Source organism: Tursiops truncatus, chromosome 2 (assembly GCF_011762595.2).
Source record: "Tursiops truncatus isolate mTurTru1 chromosome 2, mTurTru1.mat.Y, whole genome shotgun sequence".
Classification (NCBI taxonomy): domain Eukaryota; kingdom Metazoa; phylum Chordata; class Mammalia; order Artiodactyla; family Delphinidae; genus Tursiops; species Tursiops truncatus.
The window spans coordinates 72,827,425-72,841,443 of NC_047035.1; the positions used below are offsets into that span (position 1 = coordinate 72,827,425).

The following is a 14,019-nucleotide window of genomic DNA, read 5'->3' on the forward strand; positions in this document are numbered from 1 at the left end:
GCTTTGAGCTCTGGTCTGGGAAGATCCCACATGCTGTGGAGCAACAAAGCCCACGAGCCACAACTACTGAGTCCACGTGCTACAACTACTGAAGCCCACACTCCTAGAGCCCATGCTCCACAACAAGAGAAGCCACCGCAATGAGAAGGCTGTGCACCTCAATGAAGAGTATCCCCTGCTCGCTGCAACTAGAGAAAGCCCGTGTGCAGCAATGAAGACCCAATGCAGCCAAAAATAAATAAATAAAAAATAAATAAACAAAAATTTTTAAAGGTGACATTTAAAATATATATATATATTTTTTTTAAAAAACTGCCCAAACCTAAAGAAGAAAATAGATACCCAGGTATAGGAAGCACAGAGGGTCCCAAACAGGACGAACCCAAGAAGACCCTCACCAAGACATATCATAATCAAAATGACAAAAGTGAAAGATAGAGGACCCTAAAGACACAAGAAAAAAAAAAGAGTCAATTACAAGGGAACCCCCATAAGGCTATCAGCTGATTTCTCTGCAGAAACTTTGCAGGCCAGAAGGGAGTAGCATGATATGTTCAAACTCCTGAAAGGGAAAAACCCACAACCTAGGATACTCTACCCAACAAGATTATCATTTAGAATAGAAGGAGAAGTAAAGAACTTCTCAGGAATAAGCAAAAACTAAAAAAAAAAATTCAGCAATACTTAACCAACCCTAAAAGAAATACTTTAGAGTCTTCTCTAAATAGAAAAGAGGCAAGAATCTATAGGAGAGGGAAAATAACAATAGAAAAAGCAAATATATAAAAATACTGAAGATCACTTACATAAGCCAGTACATAGATTAAAAAACAATTTAAAAAATTATAAAAGCAATTATAACTACAATGAACAGTAAAAGGATAAGTATGAAGATGTAAAATAGGATATCAAAATCACAAAATGTGAGGGAGGAGAGTATAAAAATGTAGATCTTTTAGAATGTGTTTGACTTGAATGACTATCAGTTGAAAGCAAGTAGATATAGTTATGGGTCAACATACTTGAACTCCATGGTAACCACAGTTCAAAATTATACAATAGATTCACAAAAACCAAAAAGAAAAGAACTCAAGCATAATACAAAAGAAAACCATCAAACCACAAAAAGGAAAAATAAAAAGAAGAAACGAACAAAGAAGAACTACAAAAACAACTGGAAAACAAGGATTAAAGTGGCAATAAGTACATACTATCAATAGCCACTTTAAATGTCAATGGACTAAACGCTCTGATCAAAAGACAGAGTGGCAGATTGTATTTTTTTTTTTAAATCTACAATATGCTGCCTACAAGAGACTTACGTCAGGGCAAAATACACAGACTGAAAGTGGGGGAATGGGAGGATATACTTCATGCAAATGGAAATGACAAGAAAGTGGGGGTAGCAATACTCATATCAGAAAAAAACAAAGGCTATAAAGAAATACAAAGAAGGGCATTATATAATGATAAAGGGATCAATACAAGAAGAGGAAATTATACTCGTTAACACATATGCACCCAGTATAGGAGCACCTAAATATATAAAACAAATACTAACAGACATAAAGGGAGAAATTGACAATAATATCAATACAATAATAGTAGAAGACTTTAACACTCCATGGATATCAATGGACAGATCATCCAGACAGAAAATCAATAAAACAACAGAAGTCCTAAATGATGCAATAGACCAATTGGACTTAATTTATATCTATAGGGCACTACCTCCAAAAAAATAAAAACAGAATACACATTCTTTTCAAGCACACATGGAACATTCTCTAGGATAGATCACACACTAGGTCACAAAGCAAGCCTCAACAAATTTAAGAGGATAGAAATTATTTCAAGCACCTTTTCTTACCACAATGATATGAAACTAGAAATCAACCACAGAAAGAAAAACGGGGAAGGAAGAAACAAATGGGGACTATACAACATGATATGAAAAAAACAACGGGTCAACGATAAAATCAAAGGAAAACATCAGAAAATACCTCAAGACAAATGAAAATGAAACACAACCTTACAAAACCTATAGGATGCAGCAAAAACAGTTCTAAGAGGGACTTTCATAGTGCTACAGGCCTTCCTCAAGAAAGAAGGAAAATCTCAAATAAACAACCTAAACTACTACCTAAAAAAACTAGAAAAAGAAGAACAAACAAAACCTAAAGTCAGCAGAAGGAAGGAAATATAAAGATCAGAGAGGAAACAAATAAAACAGAGATTTAAAAAAATAGAAAAAAATCAATAAAACCAAGCTGGTTTTTTGTGTGCTTTTTTTTTTGAAAAGATAAACAAAATCAACAATCCTCTAGCCAGGCTCACCAAGAAGAAAAACGATAGGGTCCAAATAAATAAAATAAGGAATGAAAGGGGAGAAAAAAACCCAATACCACAGAAATACACCAAAAAAAAAGAAATAGAGAGAATACTATGAACAGTTATAAGCCAACAAACTGGACAACCTAGAAGAAATGGACAAGTTTATAGAAACATACAGCCTGCCAAAACTGAGTCAAGAAAAAATAGACAATTTGAACAGACCAATAACTAGAAATGAAATAGAATCTGAAATTTAATCTGCAAACAAAAGCCCAGGACTGGATGGCTTCACTGGGGAATTCTAACAAACATACAAAGAAGAACTCATACCTATCCTTCTCAAACTAATCCAAAAAACTGAAGAGGAAGGAACACTCCCAAATTCATTCTATGAGGACATCATCACACTAATGCCAGAATCAGACAAAGACACTACAAAAGAAAGATAATTACAGGTCAATATCTTTGATGTATATAAATGCAAAAATCCTCAACAAATTATTAGCAAATGAAGTCCATCAATACATAAAAAGGATAATATACCATGATGAAGTTGGATTCACTCCAGTTTTGCAAGGGTGGTGCAACATACACAAATCAAGCAATGTAATGTACCACATTAACAAAAGGAAAGACAAAAACCACATGAACATCTCAACAGATGCAGAAAAAAGCAGTTGACAATTTTCCAAATCCATTCACGACAAAAAACTCTCACAAAAATGGATATAGAGGGAACATATCTCAACATAATAAAAGCCATTTATGACAAACCCACAGCCAACATAATACTCAATGGTGAAAAGCTGAGAGCCTTCCTGCTAAATTTAGGAATAAGACAAGGATGCCCACTCTCACCACTTCTATTCAACATAGTATTGGAAGTCCTAGCCACATCAATCAGACAATAAAAAGAAATAAAAGGTATCCAAATTGGAGGAGAAAGAGGTAAAACTGTCACTATTTGCAGATGACATGACACTCTATTTAGAGAACACTAAATTCTCCACACAAAAACTATTAGAAGTAATTCAGCAAAACAGCAGGATACAAGATTAATATACAGGAATTTGTTGCCTTTCTATACACTAATAATGAAATATCAGAAAGAGAAAGTAAAAAAAAAAAAAAAAAAACCATGTAAAAAATAATACCTAGGAAAAAACTTAACCAAGGAGGTCAAAGACCTATACACTGAAAACTATAAAACATTGATAAAGGAAACTCAAGATGATTCAGAGAAATGGAAAGATATCCCATGCTCTTGGATTGGAAGAATTAATATTGTTTAAATGGCAATACTACCAAAAACAATCTAAAGATTTAATACAATTCCTATCAAAGTACCCATGACATTTTTCATAAAACTAGAAATAACAATCCTAAAATTTGTATGGAATCACAAAAGGCCCAGAATTTTCAAATCATTCCTTAGGAAAAAGAACAAAGCTGGAGCCATAACCATTTCAGATTTCAAACTATACTACAAAACTACAGTAATCAAAACAGTATGGTACTGGCACAAAAACAAACAAATAGATCAATGGAACAGAATAGAGAGCCCAGAAATAAACCCACACACCTATGGTCAATTAATTCTTGACAAAGGAGGCAAGAATATACAATGGAGAAAACACAGTCTCTTCAACAAGTGGTGTTGGGAAAGCTGGACAGCTATATGTAAATCAATGAAATTAGAACACTTCCTCACACCATATACAAAAAAACCCTCAAAATGATTTAAAGACTTAAATATAAAACAGGACACAATAAAACTCCTAGAAGAGAACATAGGCAAAACATTCTCTGACATAAATCATAGCAATATTTTCTTAGATCAGTCTCCCAAGGCAAAAGAAATAAAAGCAAAAATAAACAAATGAGACCTAATTAAACCTAAAAGCTTTTATACAGCAAAGTAAATCATAAACAAAATGAAAAGACAGCCTACAGAATGGGAGAAAATATTTGTAAATCATGCAACTGACAAGGGGTTAAAATCCAAAATACACAGACTGCTCATACAAAAGAATACTGCAAAAACAAGCAACTCAATAAAAAAATGAGACCTAAATAGACATTATTCCAAAGAAGACATACAGATGGACAACAGGCACAAGAAACAATGCTCAGTATTGCTAATTATTAGAGAAATGCAGTGAAAACCATCATAAGGTATCACCTCACACCAGTCAGAATGGCTATTATCAAAATGTCTACAAATAAATGCTGGAGAGGGTGTAGAGAAAAGGGAACCCTCTTACACTGTTGTTGGGAATGTAAATTAGTGCAGCCACTATGGAAAACAATATTGAGGTTCCTTTAAAAACTAAAAAGTAGAGCTACCATATGATCCAGAAATCCCACTCCTGTGTATATATCCAGAAAAAATGAAAACTCTAATTCATAAAGATACATGCACCCAATCTTCACAGCAGCTCTATTTACAATAGCCAAGACATGGAAAGAACCCAAGTGCCCATCAATAGACACAGATTGGCTTAAGAAGATGTGGAATACATATCTACAATGGAATATTACACAGTTGTAAAAAAAGAATGAAATATTGCCATTTGCAGCAACATGAATGGACCTAGAGAATATTATACTTCGTGAAGTGATTCAGAAAAAGACAAATACTATATGATATCACTTATATATGGAATCTAAAAATAATACAAATGAATCTATATACAAAACAGGAACAGATGCACAGACATAGAAAACACACTTATGCTTACCAAAGGGGAGAGGGAAGGAGGGAGGGACAAATTAGGAGTATGAGATTAACAGATAAAAACTATTGTACATAAAATAGATAAGCAACAAGGATTTACTGTACAGCACAGGGAATTATATTTTATACCTTGTAATAACCTATAATAGAATATAATCTGAAAAAAATATATAATTATGAAAATGCATCTTTCTATTAATGTATCCAGCATTGACAATTTAAATTAAACCAATATATCCTCTATAATGTCTTTAATTTGAAATATTTGATTGTAGTTTTGTTTATATTTAATATGTAATCTTTTGTGTTTTCATGATTTCTATACACATATGTATAGTTTTATATTTTACTTTTTTTGGCATTTTAAAAAAATTTTTCTTTTTTTTAACATCTTTATTGGAGTATAATTGCTTTACAATGGTGTGTTAGTTTCTGCTTTACAACAAAGTGAATCAGCTATACGTAAACATATATCCCAGTATCCCCTCCCTCTTGCATCTGCCTCCCACACTCCCTATCCCACCCCTCTAGGTGATAACAAAGCACCGAGCTGATCTCCCTGTGCTATGCGGCTGCTTCCCACTAGCTATTTATTTTACATTTGGTAGTGTATATATGTCCATGCCACTCTCTCACTTCATCCCAGCTTACCCTTCCCCATTCCTGTGTCTTCAAGTCCATTCTCTATGTCTGCACCTTTATTCCTGGTCTGCCCCTAGGTTCTTTGGAACCTTCTTTTTTTTAAGATTCCAAATATACGTGTTAGCATATGGTATTTGTTTTTCTCTTTCTGACTTACTTCAGTATGACAGGCTCGAGGTCCATCCACCTAACTATGAATATCTCAATTTCGTTTCTTTTTATGGCTGAGTAATATTCCATTGTATATATGTGCTACATCTTCTTTATCCATTCATCTGTCGATGGATAATTAGGTTGCTTTCATGTCCTGGCTATTGTAAACAGAGCTGCAATGAAGATTGTGGTACATGACTCTTTCTGAATTACGGTTTTCTCAGGGTATATGCTCAGTAGTGGGATTGCTGGGTCAGATGGTAGTTCTATTTGTAGTTTTTTAAGGAACTTCCATACTGTTCTCCATAGTGGCTGTATCAATTTACATTCCCACCAACAGTGCAAGAGGATTCCCTTTTCTCCATATCCTCTCCAGCATTTATTGTTTGTAGATTTTTTGATGATGACCATTCTGACTGGTGTGAGGTGATACCTAATTGTAGTTTTGATTTGCATTTCTCTAATGATTAGTGATGTTGAGCATCCTTTCATGTGTTTGTTGTCAATCTGTATATCATCTTTTGAGAAATATCTATTTAGGTCTTCTGCCCATTTTAGGATTGGGTTGTTTGCTTTTTTGATATTGAGCTGCATGAGCTGCTTGTAAATTTTGGAGATTAATCCTTTGTCACTTGCTTCATTTGCAAATATTTTCTCCCATTCTGAGGGTTGCCTTATCATCTTGTTTATGGTTTCCTTTGCTGTGCAAAAGCTTTTAAGTTTCATTAGGTCCCATTTGTTTATTTTTGTTTTTATTTCCATTTTTCTAGGAGGTGGGTCAAAAAGGATCTTGCTGTGATTTATGCCATAGAGTGTTCTGCCTATATTTTCCTCTAAGAGTTTTATAGTGCCTGGCCTTACATTTAGGTCTTTATCCATCTTGAGTTTATTTTTGTGTATGGTATTAGGGAGTGTTCTAATCTCATTCTTTTACATGTAGTTGTCCAGTTTTCCAAGCACCACTTATTGAAGAGGCTGTCTTTTCTCCTCTGTCTTTTCTCCATTGTATATTCTTGCCTCCTTTATTAAAAATAAGGTCACCATATGTGCGTGGATTTATCTCTGGGCTTTCTGTCCTGTTCCACTGATCTATATTTCTGTTTTTGTGCCAGTACCATACTGTATTGATTACTGTAGCCTTGTAGTATAGTCTGAAGTCAGGGAGCCTGATTCCTCCAGCTCCATTTTTCTTTCTCAAGAATGCTTTGGCTATTCAGGGTCTTTTGTGTTTCCATACAAATTGTGAATTTTTTTGTTCTACTTCTGTGAAAACTGCCATTGGTAGTTTGATAGGGATTGCATTGAATCTGTAGATTGCTTTGGGTAGTAGTGTCATTTTCACAATGTCGATTCTTCCAATCCAAGAACGTCGTATATCTCTCCATCTGTTTGTATCATCTTTAATTTCTTTCATCAGTGTCTTATAGTTTTCTGCATACAGGTATTTTGTCTCCTTAGGTAGGTTTATTCCCAGGTATTTTATTATTTTTGTTGCAGTGGTAAATGGGAGTGTTTCCTTAATTTCTCTTTCAGATTTTTCATCATTGGTTATAGGAATGCAAGAGGTTTCTGTGCATTAATTCTGTATCCTGCTACTTTACCAAATTCATTGATTAGTTTTAGTAGTTTTCTGGTAGCATCTTTAGAATTCTCTATATATAATATCATGTCATCTTCAAACAGTGACAGCTTTACTTCTTCTTTTCTGATTTGTAGTCCCTTTATTTCTTTTTCTTCTCTGATTGCTGTGGCTAGGACTTCCAAAACTGTGTTAAATAATAGTGGTGAGAGTGGACAACCTTGTCTTGTTCCTGATCTTAGTGGAAATGGTTTCACTTTTTAACCATTGAGAATGATGTTGGCTGTGGGTTTGTCATATATGACCTTTATTATGTTGAGGTAAGTTCCCTCTGTGCCTACTTTCTGGAGGGTTTTTATCATAAATGGGTATTGAATTTTGTTGAAAGCTTTTTCTGCATCTATTGAGATGATCATATTGTTTTTATCCTTCAGTTTGTTAATATGGTGTATCACAATGATTGATTTGTGTATATTGAAGAATCCTTGCATTCCTGGAATAAACCCCACTTGATCACGGTGTATAATCCTTTTAATGTGCTGTTGGATTCTGTTTGCTAGTATTTTGTTGAGGATTTTTGCATCTATGTTCATCAGTGATATTGGCCTGTAGTTTTCTTTCTTTGTGACATCTTTGTCTGGTTTTGGTATCAGGGTCATGGTGGCCTCATGGAATGAGTTTGGGAGTGTTCCTCCCTCTGCTATATTTTGGAAGAGTTTGAGAAAGATAGGTGTTAGCTCTTCTCTAAATGTTTGGTAGAATTTGCCTGTGAAGCCATCTGATCCTGGGCTTTTGTTTGTTAGAAGATGTTTAATCACTGTCTCAATTTCAGTGCTTGTGATTGGTCTGTTTATATTTTCTTTTTCTTCCTGGTTCAGTGTTGGAAGGTTGTGCTTTTGTAAGAATGTGTTCATTTCTTCCAGGTTGTCCATTTTATTGGCATATAGTTGCTTGTAGTAATCTCTCATGATCCTTTGTATTTCTGCAGTTTCAGTTGTTACCTCCCCTTTTTCATTTCTAATTCTATTGATTTGAGTCTTCTCCCTTTTTTTCTTGATGAGTCTGGCTAATGGTTTATCAATTTTGTTTATCTTCTCAAAGAACCACCTTTTAGTTTTATTGATCTTTGCTATTGTTTCCTTCTTTTCTTTTTCATTTATATCTGATCTGATCTTTATGATTTCTTTCCTTCTGCTAACTTTGGGGTTTTTTTTTTTTTCTTCTTTCTCTAATTGCTTTAGGTGTAAGGTTAGGTTGTTTATTTGAGATGTTTCTTTTTTCTTGAGGTAGGATTGTACTGCTATAAACTTCCCTCTTAGAACTGTTTTTGCTGCATCCCAAAGGTTTTGGGTTGTCATGTTTTTGTTGCCATTTGTTTCTAGGTATAATTTGATTTCCTCTTTGATTTCTTCAGTGATCTTTTGGTTATTTAGTAGTGTATTTTTTACCCTCCATGTGTTTGTATGTTTTACAGATTTTTTCCTGTAATTGATATCTAGTCTCATAGCTTTGTGGTTGGAAAAGATACTTGATAAGATTTAAATTTTCTTAAATTTACCAAGGCTCGATTTATGACCTAAGATATGATCTATCCTGGAGAATGTTCCATGAGCACTTGAGAAGAAAGTGTATTCTGTTGTTTTTGGATGGAATGTCCTATAAATATCAATTAAGTCCATCTTCCTTACTGTGTCATTTAAAGCTTGTGTTTCCTTATTTTTTTTTTTTTTTGGATGATATGTCCATTGGTGACAGTGGTGTGTTAAAGTCCCCTACTATGATTCTGTTACTGTCGATTTCCCCTTTTATGGCTGTTAGTATTTGTCTTATGTATTGAGGTGTTCCTATGTTGGATGCATATATATTTACAATTGTTATATCTTCTTCTTGGATTGATCCCTAGATCATTATGTAGTGTCCTTCTTTGTCTCTTGTAACAGTCTTTATTTTAAAGTCTATTTTGTCTAATATGAGAATTGCTACTCCAGCTTTCTTTTGATTTCCATTTGCATGGAATATCTTTTTCCATCCCCTCACTTTCAGTCTCTATGTGTCCATAGGTCTGACTTGGGTCTCTTGTAGACAGCAATATATATGGGTCTTATTTTTGTATCCATTCAGCCAGTCTATGTCTTTTGGTTGGAGCATTTAATCCATTTACATTTAAGGTAATTATCCATATGTATGTTCCTATTACCGTTTTCTTAATTGTTTTTGGTTTTTTATTTTAGGTCTTTTCCTTCTCTTGTGTTTCCTGCCTAGAGAAGTTCCTTTAACTTTTGTTTTAAAGCTGGTTTTGTGGTGCTGAATTCTCTTAGCTCTTGCTTATCTGTAAAGTTTTTAATTTCTCCGTTGAATCCAAGTGAGATCCTTGCTGGGTAGAGTCATCTTGGTTGTAGGTTTTTCCCTTTCATCTCTTTAAACATGTCTTGCCACTCCCTTCTGGCTTGCAGAGTTTCTGCTGAAAGATCAGCTGTTAACCTTATGGGGATTCCCTTGTATGTTATTTGCTGTTTCTCCCTTGCTGCTTTTAATATTTTTTCTTTGTATTTAATTTTTGATAGTTTGATTATTATGTGTCTTGGCATGTTTCTCCTTGGATTTATCCTGTATGGAACTCTCTGTGCTTCTTGGACTTGATTAACTGTTTCCTTTCCCATATTAGAGAAGTTTTCAACTAAAACCTCTTCAAGTTTTACCTCAGTCCCTTTCTTTTTCTCTTCTTCTTCTGAGACCCCTATAATTCGAAAGTTGGTGCGTTTCATGTTGTCCCAGAGGTCTATGAGACTGTCCTCAATTCTTTTCATTCTTTTTTCTGCCCTGGCATAGTTATTTCCACTATTTTATCTTCCAGGTCACTTGTCTGTTCGTCTGCCTCAGTTATTCTGCTATTGATTCCTTCTAGAGAATTTTTAATTTCATTTACTGTGTTGTTCATCACTGTTATTTGCTCTTTAGTTCTTCTAGGTCCTTGTTAAACATTTCTTGTATTTTTTCCATTCTATTTCCAAGATTTTGGATCATCTTTACTATCATTACTCTGAATTCTTTTTCAGGTAGACTGCCTATTTCCTCTTCATTTGTTTTGTCTGGTGGGTTTTTACCGTGCTCCTTCACCTGCTGTGTGTTTCTCTGTCTTCTCATTTTGCTTATCTTACTGTGTTTGGGGTCTCCTTTTGCAGGCTGCAGGTTTGTAGTTCCTGTTGTTTTTGGTGTCTGTCCCCAGTGGCTAAGGTTGGTTCAGTGGGTTGTGTAGGCTTCCTGGTGGAGGGGACTGGTTCCTGTGTTCTGGAGGATGAGGCTGGATCGTGTTTTTCTGATGGTCAGGACCACGTCTGGTGGTGTGTTTTGGGGTGTCTGTGACCTTATTATGATTTTAGGCAGCCTCTCTGCTAGTGGGTGGGGATGTGTTCCTGTCTTGATAGTTGTTTGGCATAGGGTGTCCAGCACCGTAGCTTGCTGGTCGTTGAGTGGAGCTGGGTCTTAGCGTTGAGATGGAGATGTCTGGGAGAGCTTTTGCCGCTTGATACTACGTGGAGCCGGGAGGTCTCTCGTGGACCAATGTCCTGAACTTGGCTCTCCCACCTCAGAGGCACATGCCTGACACTGGGCTGGAGCACCAAGACCCTGTCAGCCACACGGCTCAGAAGAAGAGGGAGAATAAAGAAAGCAAGAAAAAATAAAATAAAATAAAAGTTATTAAAATAAAAAAAATTTAATTATTAAAAATTAATTTAAAAATTTTTTAAATAAAAAGAGAAAGAAGAGAGCAACCAAACCAAAAATCAAATCCAACAATGATAACAAGTGCTGAAAACTATACTTAAAAAAAAACAAAAACAAAACCTCCCCCCCAAAACAAAAGGACAGACAGAACCCTAGGAGAATGGTAAAAGCAAAGCTATACAGACAAAATCACACAAAGAAGTATACAGATACACTCTCACAAAAAGAGAAAAAGGAAAAATATATATATATTGTTGTTCCCAAAGTCCACCTCCTCAATTTGGAATGATTCGTTGTCTATTCAGGTATTTCACGGATGCAGGGTACATCAAGTTGATTGTGGAGCTTTGTGGAGCTTTAATCCGCCGCTTCTGAAGCTGCTGGGAGAGATTTCCCTTTCTCTTCTTTGTTCTCACAGCTCTCAGGGGCTCAGCTTTGGATTTGGCCCCGCCTCTGTGTGTAGGTCGCCTGAGGGCGTCTGTTCTTCCGCTCAGACAGGACGGGGGTCAAAGGAGCAGCTGATTCGGGAGCTCTGGCTCACTCAGGCCGGGGCGGGGGGCGGGGGGGGGCACGGAGTGCGGGGCGAGCGTGCGGCGGCAGAGACCTGAGGCGCGCCGTGCGTTCTCCCGGGTAAGTTGTCCCTGGATCGCAGGACCCTGGCAATGGCGGGCTGCACAGGCTCCCCGGAAGGGGGGTGTGGAGAGTGACCTGTGCTCGCACACAGGCTTCTTGGTGGCGGCAGCAGCAGCCTTAGCGTCTCATGCCCCGTCTCTGGGGTCCGCACTGATAGCCGCGGCTCGCGCCCGTCTCTGGAGCTCGTTTAGGCAGTGTTCTGAATCCCCTCTCCTCGCGCACCCTGAAACAATGGTCTCTTGCCTCTTAGGCAAGTCCAGACCTTTTCCCGGACTCCTTCCCGGCTAGCTGTGGCGCACTAGCCCCCTTCAGGCTGTGTTCACGCCGCCAACGGCAGTCCTCTCCTTGGGATCTGACCTCCGAAGCCGCAGCCTAGCTCCCAGCCCCCGCCCGCCCCGGCGGGTGAGCAGACAAGCCTGTCGGGCTGGTGAGTGCTGGTTGGCACCCATACTCTGTGCGGCAATCTCTCCTCTTTGCCCTCCGCACCCCTATTGCTGCGCTCTCCTCCGTGGCTCCGAAGTTTCCCCCCTCCACCCGTGTCTCCGCCCGTGAAGGGGCTTCCTAGTGTGTGGAAACCATTCCTCCTTCACAGCTCCCTCCCAGAGGTGCAGGTCCCATCCCTTTTCTTTTGTCCTACCCAGGTATGTGGGGGAGTTTCTTGCCTTTTGGGAAGTCTGAGGTCTTCTGCCAGCATTCAGTAGGTGTTCTGTAGGAGTTGTTCCACATGTAGATGTATTTCTGATGTATTTGTGGGGAGGAATGCGATCTCCACGTCTCACTCCTCCGCCATCTTGAAGGTCTCCTATATTTTACATATTTAATGCATTTTATAGAATGATATGATGTAATGCTCTAGGCCCGCAAGAATTTATTTCCTTTCAAAGGGATCTGTGTAAACCCAAGGTTACTCAGGTCAGACACTGAACCAGACAGCTCTTCCAGGTCTTAAATTTTCTAATAAGAAACTAATGACTTCAGGGTGCAGGTGGGAGGGAGGGGAGCCATGGGGTGACCTCAGTTCATTATAAGACTTTTCATTATAATTATTATACAATTTTCTCTCTGCTTTTCCATAAGGATTAAGAAAAGACAGCAGAGATATTCCAGATGATCGAGCATGGAATGCTATTATGCAAATTCAAAACTATAAAGGGAAGCATCTCACACTTGGCATGATTATATCTCATTACTCAGAAATCAGTAAACAGGGAAAGAGGTAGAAGTTACCACATAGTCAAATAAGGACTGTCTTACCTGTGGAGGATTCATCACAAAACTGCTTTTAGTATTTGTAAACTACGAAGTCCATACACTGGAGTATATTAACCCAATGCCTTTATTGCAGGAAACGAGCTGAAAAGTGTCTCTAAGTGACCAATACCAGCTCCTGTTTTCTCCAAGCCAAAACAATGACAAAGGCATTTCTTTTCAAATTCCCAGGGAGGGTGGGAAGGAGATGATTTTTCTTACCGTGTAGTTTTTTTTTTGTTTTTGCGGTACATGGGCCTCTCACTGTTGTGGCCTCTCCCGTTGCGGAGCACAGCCTCCGGACGCGCAGGCTCAGCGGCCATGACTCACGGGCCCAGCTGCTTCGCGGCATGTGGGATCTTCCCGGACCGGGGCACGAACCCGTGTCCCCTGCATCGGCAGGCAGACTCTTAACCACTGTGCCACCAGGGAAGCCCCTACCGTGTAGTATTTACTCTTAGGTCGGCATCCTCTTTGCCTCCGTCAATGAGCATCACATCCTCCTTTCATTTAAATTCCCTGCTTTGGTGATCCTGTGATTTCAAACAGAGGAGACAGAAGTGACAGTAATAGTGTGGCAGCGTCTCCACTCTGTAACCTGTATGCTAAGTTGAAATCTTGTTGATTCAAGTAAAAACAGGTTTCCAAATTGTGGAGTCAGACACAGAATGTCATAGGTGCGTGGTTAGACTAGTTGGGCCATGCTAGGGAAACACCAGCATGAAGGGCAGGCTGCCTTGGACTAGCCCCAGAGTGGCCTGCTGGTGACACTATATCTCACATGCTTTCTCCCTCCTTTTAGTTATAGCATGAATGGATCTTCTCAAATAAGTGAAATATTATGGACTAGAGGAGAGCATCCAACCCCAAACAGCAAATACACAGCATGACCACAGATGCTTGGTGGGCGAGCTTGGCCCTATACCCACCATAGTGACTCACGACAGCAATCTGTGTCTCTTTCTCA

At 38.0% G+C, this 14,019-nt stretch overlaps 1 long non-coding RNA gene across 1 annotated transcript; it reads right to left on the reverse strand.

Annotated features, from left to right (window-relative positions):
- Nucleotides 1-4,218: 4,218 nt before the first annotated feature.
- LOC141277987 (uncharacterized) lies at nt 4,219-13,643 on the reverse strand. Its single transcript, XR_012330009.1, has 2 exons — nt 13,275-13,643; nt 4,219-12,606 (listed from the first exon to the last, which is right to left on the reverse strand). It is a non-coding gene; the product is annotated as an uncharacterized lncRNA (long non-coding RNA).
- Between the last annotated feature and the right edge of the window lie 376 nt (nt 13,644-14,019).